At 62.5% G+C, this 19,790-nt stretch overlaps 1 protein-coding gene across 2 annotated transcripts in view; it reads left to right on the top strand.

Moving 5' to 3' along the window:
- The first annotated feature begins 10,145 nt into the window (after positions 1-10,145).
- Positions 10,146-19,790, top strand: part of CMKLR1 (chemerin chemokine-like receptor 1) — a 13,327-nt gene continuing 3,682 nt past the window's right edge. Inside the window, exon 1 of one of the 2 annotated variants that reach the window (XM_044440930.1) lies at positions 10,146-10,170. The gene's annotated coding sequence lies outside the window, so the exon portion shown is untranslated. Of the gene's footprint in view, positions 10,171-13,127; positions 13,262-19,790 lie in introns of those variants that run through there. The other variant, XM_044440929.1, reaches the window with a different exon arrangement.

Raw genomic sequence — 19,790 nt, 5'->3', positions numbered from 1 at the left:
CCTTGGAGCGCCTCCGGTGCCGGCCTCCGCCAAAAGGAAAGTGCTTCTGCCAGTAAATTCTCGTTAGCCAAGAACGGGCCGATATATTTAAAACCTCTGAATATTTATGGGAAGCGGCACAGTGGGTCTGCTCCGCGCTGCTATCGATGTCCCAAGGTGAAGAAGCCATTAGATATTCACCATCCATCACGGCATCCCTGAGCACACGGAGGGGTGTCTGCGGAGCGTGATTAATTGACTGCAGCACTTGAGAAGTGGGGGAATGCTTGGAAGAAGCAGGGATCCCTCGTGTGGGAAGAGGCTTGGCTTTATTACGGAGCCAGCCCAGAGGTGCGCGTTCCAGTCGCTGGGCTCATCTCGGCCTTCGTGCAGCTTCTTCCGGGGCCGCCATGAGGATTAGCGTCTTCTTCAGGCCATTCAAAATCAAAGCAAGAATTTGGGGGGCGAAGGGCTGTCGGTGTGCCGGACTACAGGGCATCATGCACTATCCGTGGCACAGCCCTGCACTCCCAGCTCCCAGATCTGTGATAATCGTGTCCCAGCTTTTGCAGATAACGGCTCCTTCTGGTGAGGGATGGGACTGAAGAGCGTACAAATGCAGCCCTCCCAGCGGAAGAGGCTTCTGCCTTCTGTGGCTGTGCGATGCCAGGCCAAGGCGTAAGTTTGCCGGGGCTTCCGGCTGAGCGCCTGGCGGCAGCTGCCCATTCCTGCTCACACAGCAGCTCTTATGGGTGGGGTGCCTGCCTGGGAAAAAGGGGGTGGCAGCATGAGAGCCACCCCATAGACGTGCGAATATTCACAGGGGTGGAGAGCCAGAGGTGGGAGGGCTCAGCGCTCCACTCCCACGGCCCGGGCAGTCAAGTTTTGCTCTCACGCTTGAGATTCTTCCGCCCTGAAAAGGGCGACAAGATGCTCGTCTGGACAAAATGAACTCGAAAGGGAACTCACGCATTTTACGGCTTCGTCTGGGGGTGGATCCAGAGAGCCTTGGCTACTGGGCGGAACGGCGAAGCTGAAGACCACGAAGCGAGTCAGCGCCTCTGCCCCAGGCGTCTGCGTCGGGTGGAGGGCTGGGCTGGAAGGGTAGACGTGCCCCCGGCTTGGTTGGGGGGACCGTTAGATGGTTCTCAACCTGGCGTTCTCCTGGCGAGCCCCCCCCATTTTCCTTGGGCCCCTCTGATGGGGAGAACGGTTGCGTTTGCATTTCCCCTGCGTGGCCTCCAAGGGTGGAAGGCGCCATTCCAGCCGAGCGCAGGATCCGCGCCACATGCGGCCCTTGGAGGACCGCGCGCTTCCGGCCTCTCTCCATCGAGAAGCGCATGAGCCGTGGCACACGCGTGACTCCCCCCTCGGGACCCAGGAGCTCAGGCACGCGAAGCACCTCGTGGAGGTCGTCCCCCGAGTTTCTTTCTTTCTGATCTACCAGTGGCAGCTGTGCCCTTAATGCAGCTCATGGCTGTGCCATTAAACTCCCAGAAATTAAAAGCACGGCAGGGGAATATAAATTGCATTCTGTCTGGAAATGGCCCGCTGTGCCGGCACTAACCGCAGCGCTCTGGGAAGCCGCTTCATGGAGCACCTGGACTGGGCAGCCGCTGTCTCCGTGAAGGGGAGCGAGTCTTCCGGGGCAGAGGATGCCGTGTCGGGGGAAAGGGCTCCTGGAAGCCGATGCCAAAGTCGGAAGAAGATCCCGTGCGTTTCAGTGGGGCTGCATTTCAAGTCAGGGCCGTGTGGAAGGTACTTTTCACGGAGTCACGGCCTTGGCTAGTGCAGGGCATGGGAGGGCAGGACTGGAGAAGGTGGACGCTGCAGGGCAGGTTCACTTCGCGGGATCCTGCAGTCCTCTGGTCCTCTTCACTCCGCAGCCCAGCGTTCTGGATGAGCTGCATTCTCTCTCTCACTTGGATCGGTCGCTTTGCGAATCTCCACACCGCACCGCCCATGGGTTCTTTTCCAGTCGCCGGGCTTTGCTGCAGAACATCGCTGCTCGGCTTGCGCTGGATTCTGCGTCATTAGATTTTCATCTCCCCCTTCCTCTCTGTGGCCAAATCTGGTCTGCACACGTGCAGCGATTGAAGCGCTCAAAATGCAAGTGTGGGTATGAAGGGAGGTCTCTGCCCCAAGGAGTGTACACTCGGAGGCTGGTCAGTATGGAGAGAGCACAGAGAGGGAAGGAAGGGGCAGCAGAGGAGCACTGTGGCCGTGGAGACCTCTCAGCTTTCTGACAGTCGAGAGCAGTGCTGGCGAACCTTTGAGAGACCGAGTGCCCAAACCGCAACCCAAAACCCACTTATTTATCGCAAAGGGCCAGCACTACAGTAAAATAAAACCTGAAAACTGAGGGTTTAGTGTAGAAAAAAACGACTCTCAGCCAGTCCAAGCATATATATATATTTCCTTGGCAGCGCACCGACTGGCCGTGCAAAAGCTCGGATGAGTCGCGGCTAATGCGTCGCAGCTCATGATGTCAGTGCCTGGAGCCACTCCTCCTCTCCAAGCAGGCGCATGGCCCCTGTGTGCGCTGTTACCCGATGCGCGGCTGCTGGGGCGATGCTGGGGTGACTTGGCTCGCATGCCGGCAGAGAGGGCACTGCATGCCCACTGTGGCACGCTGCCATAGCTTTGCCACCACTGCCCTAACCCTACCCTGCGGGGTTTGCTCTTTATTGAGAAAGGCGTTTCTAGGCGCAGGGCCAGTTTACTGCGCTGGGCAGGCTGGAAGCCGCTTCCCCCAGTACCCCCCGCCCTCCTTCCCAGCCCTGGCTTGGGGGGAGAGGCACGGGGCACGGATGGGGCAGGCGAGGCCGCGCAGGTTGCTTCACTGGGCAGGACAGCACCTGTTGGGTCTCGGCCCCATGGCGAAGGAACCACAGTGCCTGGGGAAGTTTTCCGGCTGGAAAAGGGGGCTGGAGCCGTCTGCTGCGTCAACGGGCCGCCTGCCCTGTGCTCCGTGGCTTGCGGCCTCCCCCAGCCCAGCTGACGCAACGAAACTCAGAGCTGCCCGGCCAGTCGAATCTGCTCGCGTGGAACCATGCCCCCTGGTGCAGCTTCCTCCAGAGCCAGGTCACATTTTGCTGTCTCCCTGATTTCAACTGCACATCCTAAAACTTGGCCAGCTCTGCTGATTCAGCGAAGCGCTGCCTTGCATCAGAATCAGACTGACCGCAGCGGAGACACACGCATGCGCTCCCTCAGCTGCCAGAGTGAGCGATTACTTGATTCCTGATTCTGCATTTCTCTGGTGCCTGGACTCTTTCAGAACCTTTCCTGGATTCCTGCGCCAGCTACGGGTTTTAATGTTTTTTGCTGATCCAAGTCTCTGATTTTTTTCTTTCTCCATAGCATGTACAGTCTTCCTTTTTTCCCTCCCATCAGGAATGCGAGGCACCTTCCTCTCCATTTTAGCTGCACCACAACCCTGCAGGCGGAGAAAAGCAACCAAGGCTTGAGGTCCCAATCCCTGCCTAGACCACGGTTCCCAAGGTCCCTTTACAGGGCAGGCACAGTAATTTAACCAGCTGCAAAATCTGTGATGTTTGCAGTGCAAGACCGTATAGGAGGCAATTTTCAGAGAGCTGAAACTAGCTTCAAAAAAGACACCCAGTCCTACTTTCCCCCTCAGCTCAAACAAGTTTGGTAGGTTTTGGTGTATTGTTTCGAGAGCCCGCACAACCTGTATGAACGGAACGGGACCGTGAGACCAAAGGGTGCGGCTGCAAAGGGAGGGGTGGGCGCTTCCTTGCAATCATCTGTAACTCTCTCAGACAGAATGGTCTCCTTCTCCAGCTGCGCGTGCCCCTAGGGAGTCCGAAACTGAGATGCTTGGAACGTGTTTGGAACGTGTTTTCCGATCCAGTGCTGGATGCGGCTGTAGAAATGTGAGCTGCGGAGCCGGGTTTTGGCAAGGCCGTCAAGCTCGCAGATGTGCCTCGACTCGATTCGCAGCTTGTCTCGCTGGCCGCGCGCCCGTGCCACAGGTCAGCGGCGGCGGCACGCCCTGAGCATGCGCTCCGCCCACCCGCCATCGCAGCTTAGCGAGATCAGCGAAAGGGCCTCTTTCGTTCTGGAGCGTGGCCTGTTTTCCTTACATACTAAAGCTCTGTCAGCACGGGCGGGCATGTCTAAAGGTTGGCGGCTCTTCGGATGGCGTACTCAGGAGAGGTTCCCATCACAGCTGCCCTTCTCAAAGAGTGAAGAAGCTATCCGGATTAGCAGTGCCCTTTGGGGGGTGGCTGGCTGAGGGGACCCCCAGGGACAGGAGGCGAAGGGACAAGCCAGCCAAGGGGTTTCTCCTTCGGGTGCACCTGCCCTGCTTTGGGAAGTACAAGGGCCATTGTTCTGTTCACGCAATGTCAGAATTGGCCCTGTCTGGATCCTCCAATTGCAATTTGATTTATTTGTTTTTTCATATTATATATTATTATATTATATTCACCTCTCTCCTGTTTGAAAAGAAGCCAGAAGAAGTGAGCACTTAGCGATAGGAGGAGGCGGGCTGAGTTCCAAGGTGCAGCCCGGTCCGCGTCTCTCTGGCCCGGCTTCCCTCTGGCCCGGCTTCCGCTGCTGCCCCACTGGCCTCGAGCTGCTGCTCAGAAGACCTGAAGGAGGCCTCTAATCCATTGGTTAAATTTTCTGAATTTGCATGGAGCAGAAAGCAGGATAAAAGGCAGGCTGGAAAGCCCCAGGCTCAAGCTGTCTTTTTAGCAAAGGTTTTAAAAATACCGTATGGTGACAGATTGTTAAATGCAGTCACACACAGGTATGACTGTATTTCTTAGGGTATTATACCTATTTCTTAGGATATTATACCTATTATGAGGCACTGCACTTGCAAGCCGGATCAGAATCCGCTGCTCAAGAATCCAGCGGATTAACGGGGGTCCCTCTTCCGCATCCAGCGCTGGAGAATGCTCTCCGAGTGTTTGCTTTTGCCGTTCTTCCACTTGAGGGCTCTTCTCTTTGACTTAGAAGGGACTGGGCAGCCCTTCAAACAGAGGACTGTCTTGGTAAAGTACGATGCACGGAGCTGGCACCAAGAGCGCCATCCCACGAGCGCAGCCAGCCAGCCCCAGCGGGGCCCTGCCCGTCTTCCTGCGCGCCTTCTGCTTCTGCGCAGGGCGGTGCCGCCATTTCTGCGGCCGCATTGCTGTAGCTGGATCCTCCTCCTCCTCCGCCCCGTTTTGAACCGTGTGCCCATCGGTGGGCGGCCCTTGTGCTAGCGGGACGGTGCCCACAGCTGCGCCTGATGCTGCCTCGCCAGCCACCTTCTGAGACAAGGGGAAGGCCTTCCCGGCTTCCTGCTTCGCCTCCGAGGGCCGCACCGATTTCCGCCAGATCCCCGTGCAAAGGAGCCCCGTGGCCTGGTCTCATCTCGACACCCCTCTCCCCCTTCGTGGCCATTTCAGGGGGCAGGGGAGCAGTGAGGCTGCAGCAAAGGGCTCTCTCGTGGCCAGGACGCATGTCTTGCACTCAGAAGGGTGCAGGATCAGGCCCAGCCGTCTCCACCCAAAGCCCGGGGAAGGGGGCTGCTGCGGGAGCTTCCAGAGGTGCCGGCCGGGGCGCATCGCATTGGTTGTCCGGACAGGCGGGGGTCAGGTCAGGGATGCAGAGACTAACAGAGCGCTCCCGCAGTGGAAGAGGTGGGTGTCTGCTAAGCCTGAGCGGCGTTCCCTCTTGGCACCGGCCTGGGGTGTGTTTTCCTGCTTATGTTCAGGAACATCCCGAGGCTTCGCATTTGGGAGGATAAAAATCCACCCACCCATCTGTCCATCCAAGTGACAACCATGTTTTAAAATGTGACATGGCTTCGTCTAAGTGTCATCATTGACAGCATTCAATATTTTAGTTTTTCTATTTTTAGCATGTCTGAGAAGAAGCAGCCGGGGAAAGGCGAGCGCCGGCTTCGAATGCCGCTTCCGGCTGGATGGCTGCATCACAGCAAATGTAAAGCGTCTGTTCGCTTTGAAAGCCAGTTAGTTTTTTTTAAGGGTTCCAGTGGCACAGCTCTTTCCAAACCAAATAGCAGTGTCTGATCCCTCCAAAAGCACCCGCTCGACGTGGTATGCAAAGATCACAGCACCGATGCTTCCAGTGGCTAACGCGAGGGGAACCCCGCCATGTTTTCGTCTGGTTCCCAGGTTCCCGAGGGTTTTGGAAGGGCATCAGTGGCCATTCCAACTCTCCGCGTGGCCGTTTCCCAGCGGCCGCCTCCTCCTCCTCTTCGCAGATGCCAGGGTGGGCCTTGCAGACCTCGCCGGATCGGATGCGGTGGGCTTCTTGACGTGCAGCCCTTGGTCGAAGCAACTGACCGCAGGGCTTTTTAAAACTGAGTTTGTTTCTGGTCTCCCAGCAAACCTGCGCCGGGACGGAAGGAGGGAGTCCGACAGCGGAATCCACGCAAGAGCGTCAGCGACTGGGTGGAACGGCACTATGGGAACGGAGCGTGTGTGTCGCCCACCGCCAGGCCACCCGGTTGCCCTTCTTCTCCCGCCCGGATGGGCCGCTGCCACCAGCAGCGCGGGCGATCGTGGGGAATCGCCCGAAGGGACTCGGGCCTGCCCGCTCTCCCCGGCCGCAGCTCGGCACGGTCGCTGTGCCTCCAATCGAATGGCCGGGCCAGCCCCGAAGGCATAGGCCAGAGGCTGTCCCGCGCTGTGGGTGGCACTGCGCAGCCCGGGGACCCCTCTGCCAGGCGGTCCGGGGTCTCAGACCGGACTTGGGCCGGGCTGGAGCGGGCCTGCCATGCTGTGAGCAGGTGGCCGGGGGAAATCTGCAGCAGGGCCTTCCCGGAAGGGGGAGCAAGGGGCGGGTTTCAGCACTGGGGGACTCTCACGACATCTGAGATTCCGCCCCTTTTCTAGCAGGACTTCCTGCCCTTCGGGAATGTGTTCCTAAGCGGGGGGGGGGGGGGCTGTGGTTAAAATACCGCTTTTCTGATCCCAGTGCAAAGAGTAGATAGGATTGGATTTCAACTTAAGAAGCAATTGCTTAATCAAATCGATCCCAGCCGAGCGTGTCCCCGGTGGCTGCGTGGTGAGGAGACATCGATTTCTCCAGGAACGGCGATGATGAATTTTTAACTGAGCTCTTAGGGTTAACAAGCATCGGCTTTGGCTGGCCTGTGGGAGTCCCTAAACCGAGATTGCCCCCGCCAGGAATGAAAGCAGCGGCAAGCCCTTCGGAACCACTTCCAGAAGGAAGTCCGCGGAAATTGCTTGGGAGCGCGCCAGCGGGCGAAGCCTCCAGGATCCGGCCGCGCACTTTTGTGTATCCACGGCTCTGCCCTCTCGAAGCAAGGTGCTGCCAAGGTGACCCGGAAAGGCCTCCTTGCGGTGAAGCAGGGCTGAGGGGGACACCTGTGCATCGGACCGAGCCGGGCCCGCCTTTTCGGGCATCCCCCGTCTTCCTCACTGAGCTCAGGCGGACTTCCTGCGAAGACCCGGGGCAGGACGTTAGCGTGGCCAAAGGCTTTGGACCTTCCTTCCCAGCAACTAGGACACATAGGAACGGGAATGAAAACATACCTGAAAACATGGAAACAGAAACAGAGCGAGTCAGAAGGGGTCTCCTGGGCCATCTAGTCTGACCCCTGGCTCCAACCGGCTCCGCTCATGACATGCCCACCATGTGCACATCCAGCCTATCCTTGAACACCCGCACCGATGGGGCCTCACCCACCTCCCGGGGAAGCCCATTCCACACCCTCGGGGTTCTCTCTCTCTCTCTCTCTCTCTCTTTCCCACAAACTGGCCCGTGAATTATGTGGCGTCACCATCCCGGTAAATAAGCCATCGAGGTGGATTAATTTATACCCTGCTCTCTGGGGCGGCTAAGGAGGCTCCCCCACTGCATAAAAGATGCAGAGCAAGCATGTTTGCTGGGGGCTGCTTAGTGTGCAATCAGGCCATGCGCTTGCCAGGGAGGGAGCAGCCCGACCTCCGCCCGCCCGGCATCCCCGCCTTCCCCTGGGACCCCGTCCAACTTCTGGAGCTGTGGGAAACTCTCGCGGCCCTGGGAGGCACCCGCGCCAGGTGCCGGAGTGACCGTGGAGGGTTGGGGGTGCTGCAGCACAGGCGCTGTTGGTCCCAGCCCCCCGGCTGGCCGCAGCCGGGATCTCCTTTTGTGGAAATGTCACCGTTTTCTCAATGCAGAACCTCCTGGAGGGGAAATTGGGTCATTCCATCGGCCCAAAGCAGCAACTTTAGGACATTCCTTTTTGGCAGATAAGGAGAATATTTTGGTCCCAAGCGCCAGCGCTCTCGCACGACAGAGACGTCCAGACGAGGGGGGCTCAGGACGGCATCCAGTCCATGGCTGTCCCAGCGAGACCCCCTTCTAGGGAAGGACCAGAGGGAGGACACCGGCCTGCCGAGGACGCGGCCTGGCACTGTCTCGGAAGCCCTTTTGGCTCTTTTTCACGGGGGAATGAGGTCTCAACCTGACCCAGCTCCCTTCTGGGGTCCTGATCCGCACCGGCCCTGGCACCCATTCTGGCGTGCAGGCGGAGGCTTCTGAAGAGAGGCGGGAAGTCGCTCCTGCTTGGCCCAACCTGCGCCATCCAGAGCACGAACCCTTGTTCTTCTCCCCCCCGCCCAAGCCTGTCAGCGCAGGATCCGGCCCCTGGCACGCGGGCAGGCGTGCTCTTTAATCCTCTCCCCAGCAAGTTTCTGATGAAAATCCCCTAATCCCGACGTGGTTTTTTGGAAGAAGAGAAAATGGATGCATTAAATGCATCCGTGTCTTTAATACCGGCTCAGTCTCGTCCCCGGGGAGTGAATGCTCAGCATGACCTTCTCCTTGGGCGCCTTCCTCTAATCTGACACCCTCCCAGCGTTTGGCTGCCTGACTCCTGGCATTCCTGGCCATTGGCTGTGCTGGCTGGGGCTAATGGGAGCTGTAGTCCCAAGCATCTGGAAGGTCTCCAGGATGGAGAAGCCTGCCCGAGATCGTTGGTGTGTGTGCCAAAGATGCCAATGCTTTTCTTACAGGGGCTGTTTTGACCTGTGTTGGTGATATTGCTATATTCGCAAGGCCCTACCCTGCAGGGTTGTTGTGGAGTTGAACCCGGTGCAAAGCCACTCGACACACTTGAAGGGAGACGGTGACAAAGACTGTCAAGGAGCAAATCCAGGCATTGCACCAGAAGGTTGAACAAGGGCTAATTTCACAACTGCTAATGATCTTCCCTGTCGTTTTGCCATCCTGCTTTCCCCATCCCCTGTATCAGCAAATCTTGAATGCACCTTGGGGCAGCTCATTTGTATGCTCCTCAGGGCAGAGACTCCTCCCGCAGGAATCCAGGCACAGAGGAGCGTGGTGCAGAAATGAGAATATGCTTAAAAGTGAAATTTCCCGCATTTGAAACGGTTCCCTGGGTTGTGCAGGATGAATGCAGAAATTCCTCTCCAGACAGGCCTGCTCAGGCTCAGTCGAGCTGCCTCTTTTGCTCTGCAGGAGCTCCTGGAGCTAGAGGTGGCGGGCGGGCGTGTTGCAAACGTCTGCGTGTTTAGTTAAGAAGAAAACCCCGTGGGACATGGTGGGACACGCTCCTGCTCAAAGCAGCCGCTCCCTGCTCTCGGACGGAGCAGGCCCCGGGCCACGTGGGGGCTTCCTGCCCAGCAGGGGTGCGTGCCTCGGCCGCCTTTCACCTGCGGGCGACACACTCTGCCACCTGATGGGCTCGCCGCTCCTTTGAAGCCTGGTCAGATCAAAGCTTTCCCCACGTTTTCTCTTCCCCCGGCCGGAGTCTGGCCGAGCCCTTCCTTTTCCTCTATGAGGCAACCGCTCATGAGCTGCGTGGGCTGGTTCGCCAGCAGGCGCCCGGCCAGAGTTCCTCGGTCGCAGCTACGCCCGTCTTCCAGCAGCTGGAGGGCAGCCCGCCAAAGGTTCTCCCCCCGCCCTCTGCCTTCCTCCGCAGATGCCTCTTCCCAGGCATGTCTCCTGGTCCACGCAGAAGCCCTGTGTGGTCCGCCTGGAGCGGGAGCAGACCGGAGGCCTGCGGGCCACGGGGACGGGCGCCAGCTCTGCGGGGCGGCCTCTCGGGAGCAGCATCCCTCCAGCGGGGTCCCCGTTCGGCAGGCACCTGCAGAGACCCACGGGGCTCGTCCTTCTCGTGGGAAGCAAGCAGTCTGAGGAGCAGAGAGGTGGGAAGGCACTCCAGCTAATCCGCAGGTATCATTCTTGCCCGAAGAACCTGTTTTTCTCCGAGCTAGGAAGCGCCGTGGCTTGATGGTGGCTGGCAGGAGTGCTCGGAGGCCCTCGGTTACGCCGACGAGCCGGCGAGGCCAACTTGGTGCAGCCGGGAACCTGGGCGGAGAGTGTGGCGACTCTCTCTTTTAGAGCCGGCTCTCCAGCTTTTTCTCCCTGCTCCCAAATGTAGCATCCGTGTATCAGAATCAAAAGCTGGTATTGAAAGCTGGATTGCTCGTGTCTCTCTCCCACTCGTGTGGTTCTGGACGGACGGACGGATGGAGAGGCAAGTTGACCCCGCAGCATTTCAGAGGCTGCCACATGGACAGCAGGTGCAGGTGCCGGATATCGGATGCATCCAGGAAAGCTCTTGGTGCCTCCGTGGCAGCGAGCGTGGAAATTGCCGCCCAGCTCTGTGGCAGGAGGCCCCCCGGGGGAACTTCTCCTTTGGGCCTTGTGCTCGCGTCTGCTCACGCTGGCCGGAGATTCGGTTCCCTTTTGCCCCCTGGCTGCACTGGCAGCCGAGTAAGCAGGTTTTCTCCTCCGCGACCGCTCAGGCTTCTTGTGAAATAGAGGCTTGGCCAGGAGGGGCGAAGGCCCCCGGGACGTGGCTGGGGTCCTCCCCTCTCCGTGCACGCGCCTGTCCCCCTCGCGAGCCGTGCCGTGCCCGCATTCCCCCGGTCTGGCGCGTCGCGCGGTCGCGTGCCTCGTAGGAGAGGGACTCGCAGGGCGGCCCGGTGCCCCCTCGAGTTTTTCTTGGCAGAGGTGGATCTTCCGCTCTCCTGTTACTCCGCTGGCAAAGCAGGGGCAAACAGCTTCCGGGAAGCCCCCCCTGGCCTTTGGGCATCCCCCCCGGCTGCCTGCTGAGCTGTCCGGACCCCCTTGCCAGCGCCCCTTGTGGCCGCGCAGGTCGAGACCCAGCAGAACCCGAGCCCTGCTCTGGCCCGGGGATGCCCCCAGGAGGCCCCCGAGGCACGTTCGGCCAGCACGAAGCCCCACGGTTCTGCGCGTTGCCCGGCCAGCCCTGGGAGCTCAGGCCCTTCCCCGGCCGGCCGGGTCTGGCTGAGGTGCTGCATGCTTAAGAGGCACGGGGGGCATTGCCTGTCGGAGTGAGGGGGATGATGGGCGTGGGGGGGATGATGGAGGCTGCCCAGACCAGCCGCATCGCTCAGAGCTGGAAGCCGACAGTGGTCCAGTGGTCCAGGCCGGCTCAGATTCAGCGTTTGCCGGAATCTTCCCCTTCTCAAGTCCCACCAATTAGTTCTCCTGCCCTGCGGTGTCAGCGGGGGGGGGGGGGGTCTGCCCCCCCGTAGCTGCAGGAAGAAGCAGCTTGCTGGGGAGAGGCTGCCACAGGAGGGGCCGGAGCACAAGCTGCCTCCCATGGTTGCACCCGGCCACCAGCCTGCCCAGCCTCCCTGGACGCAGAAGGTCCCTCTGGGCGCGGGTGTCCAAGGACAGGCTGGACGTGCATATGGTGGGCGTGTCGTGAGCGGAGCCGGCTGGAGCCGGGGTCAGACTAGATGGCCCAGAGGCCCCTTCCGACTCGCTCTGTTTCTGTGTCCCCCGCAGAAGATCGTAATCTGCGGCCAAGGTTGTATGGGCGAAGGTGGGCTGGCTTGGAGCTGCCGGCCGTTCGGAATGACTTGCGAGCAAGGGCTGCCCAAGCATTTCCGCCCCCGTCTCCCGTTTAATGGCACGCTTCAGCTGGAGGTCAGCCACCGAGGTGGTCCAGGGACTCGGCAGCCATCATCTGGACTGCCCCCGCTGTGTGGCTGGACTCCAGCCAGCCAGGTGGGGCTCAACCACTCAAGCCAGGAGGGGAGCTCAGGTTCCTGAGAGGAATGCGGAGGGGAGCAGATGCGTGCAGAGCCAGTAGGGCCTAGTGGTTAGAGCACTGCTGGGACCAGGGAGATTGGAGTCGTAGTCCGCGGAGCCCATTGGGTGCCTCTGGGCCGGGCACGGAGTCTTAGCCTACCCTACCTCACAGGGTTGTTGTGATGATGAAATGGAGGCGGACAAGCCACTTGGAAACCTGCCAGGAGCCCTTTGGAAAATGCAGCGTTTCGCATTAGTTGCACTTAGCAGAGGAGAGGTGAGAACAGCGGGGCTCCCCATTTGGTTCTTCCTAGATCGCCCTGCATTTTGGGGCGCTCTGGGTCCTACCACTTTGTTGCGGGGGGGGGATATCACCCACCAGTGGACTTGGCTGCTCGTCATGGCGGCTCCCGTTATTTTTCCTACTGTGCCCTGGACAGGCCCAACGGGGGGCCGTTCCAAGAACGGCCCCATTCCCGTGTCAGCCCCTGGAAAGCGCAAAACAGGAAGCGAAAGGAAGGGAGACCAGAGTCACGGGTGTCGACACGGCGACGAACGAAGTGCCGGCGCAGCCGAGCGGCCTTTCTGTCCCATGCCTGCGGCCCCGACGGCGATGCCCGGCAGGGCTGCTCAGCGAGAGGCGAGGAGCAGGCGATGGCGAGCAGGGGGGCCCAGGGGTCGGAGCGCCGCGGGGGCGCTCGGCGGGACACGCATGGCGGGGACCTGCCCCCCTCCTGCGAGGCCCACCTGCTGGCCCGCCCGGCAGGGGGCTGAGCGCGTGCCTTCTGCGGGGGCCGAGGCGCTGAGGCCGTGGGGCCCCGCGGGGGCCTTGCGGTCCCAGGGAGGGCTAAGCCCAGGTGACGGAGGCGCTGGCGGGACCTTTTCGAGGGCCTTCGCTCTGCGGGTTGGCAGCTGCTGACTTGGCACGGCCACGACGGCCAGAAAGCATCAGGAATTCACCACAGCTTCCTCCCAGGCACCCACTTCCTCCCCGAGACGCAAGCGTGGGTGTTTTTACAGGATCGCTGTTGGCAGAAGGTCCTCATTTCCTTCCTCCCCAAGCCGTGGAGCGGCGATCTTCGGTGCCGGCCGTGCCCAGCGGGACCGCAGCCGGTCACTTCCCGGGGACCGGGCAGTGGGTGCTCTCCTGGCCGCGGTTTGATGGCACGCCGGTTGCTCCCAGGCCGAGCCGGGCGACTCTGAGGGCTCAGGGATCCTTTTGAAGGCTGGACCACGTGCCTGGAGACTCCCCACAGCAGTAAGTTCACAGACTGGTGGAGCTGGAAGGGGCCAGCCTGGCAGCCCCCGCCGTTGGTGCCCATCTCCTCGCCCTGGACGAGCAGTGCCCTTGCCCTGCCCAGCATCGCTCCCCGGCCGCTTTCGGGGCAGGCGCTTTGGGTTCTGCCATTCTGGGGGAGGGAGAGGAAGGTCTCCCCGTCCACACGCTCACATCGTGCATAGCTCCCCGCGCCTCTTTGCTCTGCCCCCTCACTCGTCTTTCTCTAAGTGCAGCATCCAGGATGAGCTGGACCAGCTGGGAGACTCACCCGGCTCCAGAGCTTTCTGGGGCAGCTTCCTGGGCTCTGCCAGGTTCGGAGGAAGCTGCGGGTTCTTGCTGGGCGCGACCACGCAGGGGGGACTGTGAGCCGTCCTAGGCCAGGTGTCTCCAGCTTGGTGCCCTCCAGGGGGTGGCCTTCGACTCCCAAGAGCATCTGTCCACATAGACAGTGGCCAGGGATGCTGGGAGCTGCAGTGCAACGCACCCGAAAGGCAGCAGGCCAGGGGAGGCGGGGGGGTAGTGAGAATGGGGACATGGGGGACTCGGGGCCAGAGGCTCACTCCCCGCCCAACCTGCCCAGCAGGGTTGTCGTTGTGAGGATAAGCTGAGGAGGAGGCGGATGGAGGCTGCGGTGGGTTTCTTGCAAGAGGAAGCATCACGGAGTCGCAGAGTTGGAAGGGGCCTGGCAGGCCACGGGGTCCCCCCTCCTGCCCAGTGCCGCACTCCAGTCTCCCATCCAGGTGCGAACCAGCCCTGACCCCGCTTAGCTTCCAAGGCTGGGCAGGATCAGGCACGTCAGGCTGCAGCGGGCTGGAGCGCAAGTGTAACGTGATCATAATGCCGGTGTAACGTAACCCCTGTGCCTGAAATTCACGGTGTTCTCACCGGACTTCATCTTAACCTGTTCTGCACTGTGAAATAGTTCTTCAGACTGTCCTGCCCAAAGGCAGGGAAGCCGAAAAGACTTGGCCGAAAACGGCCCCAGGAGCTGTTGCCCGGAGGAGCAGCGACCGGATCCGGACCGGCACAGGGGCACTTCCAGGCTGGAGCCCAGCGCCGTGCGCCCAGCGCCCTCTTGTGCAACGCAGGCCTCCTTCTGGCCGCACACGGATGGCCATGAAGAGGTGGGAGAAGAGGGAAGCAGAAGGGAAGGAGTCACGCTGGGGGTTTCCTCTGCAGAAGTAGAAATCGCCTTTGCAACCCTCGTTTGCAAACTGAGCCAGAAACGAGGGTCGGGCCGGCTGCTTGCGCTGGCTGACAGGCCTTCCCTTTGTTTCCAGCTGCTCCAGAGACATCTGTTCGGAGCCCCCCCCCCCCCGTGCGGTTTCCTCAGGGCCGGTTCTCGTCATGGCCGTGGCGTCGCCGGAGCAGGTGCTTCCTCCGGCGCGAATGTGCTGTCCTCCGCCTCCGAGCCTGTGGCACCTGGGGATTCAGGCCCGCTCGGGCGAGGAGGGCATGGAGTGGAGAGCCGGTCCGCTTCGCTCCCACTGGGCCTCTGGAAGGGCTTTGCGGGGCAGGTGGGTGTTGGCCCGTCCCAGAGAGTTGTGGGCGGCTTGGGAGAGAGGCGGGGGACTCCCGTCCCGCCGTGCTGTTCTCTGGTCCCGCCAACCCTCTTTGGCCGGAGAGGAGACAGAGGGCAAAGGGCGCTCGCCCGTGCCTCAGTTCATGGGGCCTCGGCGTGTCCCTTGCAGAGGGGCCCATCACATTCCACCCTGGCCCCCGCGCCTCAGAGGGGAGCTGGAAGGGGCCTGGGGCCCCGGGGCCAGAGCTGCCCCTCCACCTGGAAAGGCCAAGCCGCTGAGGACTGCTCTGTTCTGAGGGAGGGCAGCAGGACTCAGAGGCAGCCTGCTGGGGACCATGGGTGCGGGGTGCTGCGGCACCTCTGTGGGCAGCTGGCCGGCCGCTGCATGGGAGAGCGCTGACCCCAGTGGCCCCTGGCCAGACCGGGTGGGCTCCCCGCTGCTCTCCCTTCCGGGCTCCTTCAGCAACAGGCAGGGCTGCTCGGGCTGCCCGGCCAAATTTCCCTCGGCTCCGGTCGCTGCACAGCTGGGCTCGTTCCGCATGCGTTTTCTGCCGGAACGAAGCAGCTGGCTCCTCCGTCCGCGGCCCTCTGGGGTCCGGCTGCCCTTGGTCTCATTTTGCTGGGAAGAGGAATGCTCTGGCCAGCTGGGCGAGGTGCCAAGCCCTCGCCCGCCTCTGGCGCCTCACTTGTATTCCAGCCAAGCAGGTGCGTTTGCGGGCGGCACGAGCACCGAGCGCATGGGGTAGGCTTCCCTGCCTGCTCCCCGCCGCGTTGCAGAGCTGGTGCGGACAGATCCTCGGGCTGCGGGCGATCGTCCCGGGGGGGGGGGCATAATTCTGCCTGGGGAAGGCCCCTGTTCGTTCCGCGGCATCTCCCACCACGGAGAGCCTGTGCGAAGGGCTCCCTCGGCCCCGCCTGTGCCCTGGGGAGGCCATGCATTTCTGCCCGCTGGAGGCAGGTCCTTCCCTGAAGAGAGGACCTCTGCTCCTGGCCTGCCTCGTGCAGGGCCCCCTCCTGGGAGGGGCACGTCAGGAGGGGCACCTGGGCTGTTTGGCGCCTGCCCAGGAGCCAGGAGGCGGCCGGCGAGGGGGCTGCCTGCACCCTTCCTGCGGCCTGGCGCCGAGGGCAGCGGGTGGGCGAGGCAGAGTCCTGGCCCAGGGTGGGTGTCCGGATCGCCCTGGCCGGGCCAGAACCGTGCGGGGACCTGGGAGAGGGCCGGGCTCTTTGCAAGTGCCGCGCTCCCAGCTGCCCTCCGCGGTCCCCTCCCTCCGCCCCGTCCTTCTGCGCCGCCTTCCCTAGGAGGTGAAGTCGCCCCACCGTCGCCGCCCACGAGGGCTGCACAGGGCCCGGCAGAAGGCTGCGCCAGGAGGCCGCGCCGGCTGGGGTGGGCAATGCGTGGACCCCCACCCGCCTCATGCTTCCAAGCCAAGGCTTCTCGGGGAAGGAAGCCGCCTCCTGGGATAAAATCGGCAGGCCGCGTGCCGGTCATTAAGATGCACACAGGCGTCTTGTGCTGTGCGCCGAACTGGACTGCTGAGATCCGCGTCGGAAGGGCCTTAATTAATGGCCATTTGGGTATTTATTGACGAGGAAGTTGCTCCCGCCAGCAAGTCCCTTGCTGCCGATGGCTGGAAGTGGGACCGGGGGGACGGGGAGGCCTTCGGGGCGTTGCTCATGCCCGCAAAATCCCCGCGTGGCCGCGGAGTCGGACAGGCGCACCTCGGCGAGCTCCTGAGGGGCCGCGACGCGCTGCTTCCTCGAAGAGGGAAGAGGGTCCCGCTCTCTGTGTCACGGATGTCGCAGCCGAGGGTGGCTGTGCCCACGGAGAGCAGGCGAGACTCCCGGGTGGCACCAGGACCGGGGCAGGATGGAAGCCGAGGGCACGGCCAGGGCAGGCGGTGGTGGAGGCGGAGGCAGGCGTGGGCTCGGATCGAGGCCCCAACCCTCTGCGTGGGCTTGCCTGGGACGAGGGCGAGGGCAGGAGAGGGCCTCTGGGAGGGCTGGGACGGGGCAGAGGCGCTGGCTCGGGGGAGGGGAGCGAGGCGGGACTTCCCCAGACCGGGCTGGTGACGCAGTGGCCTCTGGCCCACATCTGGCGGGGCTGAGAAGCGGAGCCGGGGGCCCAGGCCAGCTGCTGGGGGCACGTTGGGGCAGGGGGTGGACAGAGCCGTCCCGTTTCCCCTTTTCCCGCCCCTTAGCACCGAGTGAGTCATGCCCAGTCCAGCGAGTTCTTGCAGCCAAACCGTGGGCCGTGCCTTTTCTTTCCTTAAAGCGTCCAGATCTAAATTGGCCGATTCGCTTTTGGAGACCAGAAAGTCGTGGTATCTGGCAGAGCTTGTGGTCGAAGCGCTCCCCTCACCGGACCCTGGGTGCCCACGGGCACCCCTCGGGGGCCACGTAGCGGGTCGAGAGGGACTCCCCACCGGGGTGCGGGCTGCACCCCAGAAGGGTCTCCGTGGCTGCCCCTCTTAGAGTCAAGGCAGCTGGGCTTAAGCACGGGGGGGGGGGGGAATATCCTCATGCGGGAAGAGAAGGCGCAGACCCCGGGTAGCCGCGCTTCGCGGGGAAGGTGCTGGGATGCCCCTTGCTCGTTCCTTCATCCGAGGGGGCCAAGGGGCGGAACCACCCACTCGGCCCGCTCAGGCCCAGCCTCTGGTGGGTGTTGGCCATCTTTGCTGACCTGGGTTTTTGGAGCTGTGTGAACTGCTCCCAAGGTGGCCCTGTTGAGCTGAAAGGGGTCGTCGGCTCGCAGAAACCAAGCGCGGGTTCGTGTGGCCGGGGCCTTGTCGGGGCCCCAGGCAGGGCGAGATTCAACAGAGGGATGTTCTGGGGAGGCGGGTTGCTGAGGCTCGCCTGGACCTGAACTGGGACCGCACCACCTGGATCTTTTCTGCCTCTCCTCTGTGTGTCCTCCAGCTCCCAAAGAGGAGGCGTCGTTTGAGCAGAGCAGGACGCGAAGAACACAGAAACAGCTGCCCTGGCCGCCTCTGTACACATTTTTATCTCCCTTCTGGAGAGTAATGACTTTGGAAAACAAACACAGAAAAATGTGTAAAGTAGCTGGAAAGATAAACAGGCTTCTGGGCTCAGAGAGCTGCACCAGATTGGGGCTGGGGGCGGGGGCAGGAGGCGAGATCCCCCCACAGCTGGGGGGAGGCAGGGTCTGCGGCCGTGGAGCTTCAGTCCTCCCCCCAAAAAAACCAGCGTTCGATCCCCCCGAACACGGCACTGCGCTAATCCAGTCCCAAGTGGCGACTGAAGTTTTCACACGGGGACCCCGGCTTGTTTCAAACCGCCAAGCCCTTCCCTTTCCATAGTAAGCCGGCAACTTGATCTGCTTGCTTTCTCCATGGAAAGAGTTATTTTATTGGCGCGGGCATTCAAAAATGCACCCCCCCCACACACACAGCTGCGGCCTGAAGTGATCTAGTCCCAACTGCGGCAGCCGGTTCTGCACGGAGGGTAGCCCAGATCCAGGCTGAAGCAGACACGGGGGGGGGGGGGGCTGCAGTCCCTTGCCTCCACCCTGGTCCCCAGCCTCTTCTTTTGCAGCCGGGTTGCTTCGGAGCGTGGCGAATGCTCTGTGCCTTCTGAGCCACGCCTGCTCCCGGAGGGAATTTAGTGGCTGGCGTGAGGACAGGCCAAGGGTGGGTTTGCTGCAGGGGAAGGAACGGCCCCTCCCCGCCTGCGCAGCCCTCCGGTACGCCCAGCACGGCCCTTTGCCCCCCCCCCCCCACACACACACAGTCCCTGCCTCCTGGAAGCCCTCCGCTCATCAAGGCACCTGGCCGCGTGTGGAGTTTGGTGCCCGCCCGGCCTCCGGCTCGTGACCTGTCTGGGAGGGCCTGCGGAAGCATCCGGAGGGCTGTGCGGCGCACACAAAGACTCATTCATCGGAGAGGGTGACGCCGCGGTTGGAGCCCAGGGCGGCCTGCACTTCAGCGTCTACTGACAGCAGAAAGTCGAGCGGCAGATGGGTGTGAAGGGGAGACGCCGGCCCGTTCCAGCCGCAGGAAGGAGCTCAGCCGTCTCTGCATCGGGGACGATGCCACGGCGCTTCGTGTGCCGGCCAAGCCACAAGCCGCGCTCCAAGAACGCCGCGAGCCCCTCGTGCCCCCGCTCACGATCCCCGCGAATCACCCACCTGGACCGCCTCGGACCCAGTTCCAGGAGCCGGCGGCCACATCTGGACCCTGGCCGCTCCCAGTCTCAGGCGGCCCTGCCCAGCACCCAGCCTCCGGGAGGCTGGCTGGATCACGGAGGCAGGAGGGACACGGTGCCACGAGCCCGTGTGGTTCCTTGCCGAAAAGAAGGCGGGCGAGAGAGGCAGCGTGGGGCAAAGCTGGCGGTGGCCTTAGAGGAAGCGGGAAGGAAGGCGAGGGGAAAGACGGGAGGGAAAGGGCCAGAGCCGTTCCCGGGGGCACGGCCCCACCTGCAGGGGACGCTTCTCCCCGGCATCTTGCTGCAGCCGAAGGTGGCCGGAGCCCCGGGTGGGCCCGGCGGTCCACAGGAGCGCCCCGGGGTGCGTGCGTGGCCAGGGCGGCGGAGCGCAGGGTGAGTCAGTGGGAGCCTCCTGCAGGGGATCTCCTGCCGGCGCATCAGCAAATCTGCCGATGTGGCGCCCACATCTTCCGGCAAGCGCAGCGGAGGCGTCTCGCACTCGCCGCCCAGCACAGCAAAGTGTGGCAATGCGCGCGGCCGGCGGTGCCCCCGAGCATGGAGGTGCCGTCACGCTGCACAACGCTGCCTTGCCACACGGCCCCGAAAGACCTGCCCCCCCCCCCGGGATCTGCTGGCTTTCCCAGTGCGCTGCTTCTCACGCCGTGCGGGCCGAGCCTCCGGTACTTGGCGAGAGGGCCGTGCTGGGCTCTCGCTCTGCTCTGGGAGGGTCCGGGGAAGCCAGCGGCCCTCCTGCCCCTTCCCGTGGAAAGGGATGGGCAGGAGCAGCTGAGTTCCACGGAACCCCCCCCCCCCCCCCCCCCCCCC

Source organism: Varanus komodoensis, unplaced genomic scaffold (genome assembly GCF_004798865.1).
Source record: "Varanus komodoensis strain SLA01 unplaced genomic scaffold, ASM479886v1 scaffold38, whole genome shotgun sequence".
NCBI classification, from domain to species: Eukaryota; Metazoa; Chordata; class Lepidosauria; order Squamata; family Varanidae; genus Varanus; species Varanus komodoensis.
Note: the sequence above shows the minus strand (reverse complement) of the source record. Positions and strands in the feature narration are given on the sequence as shown.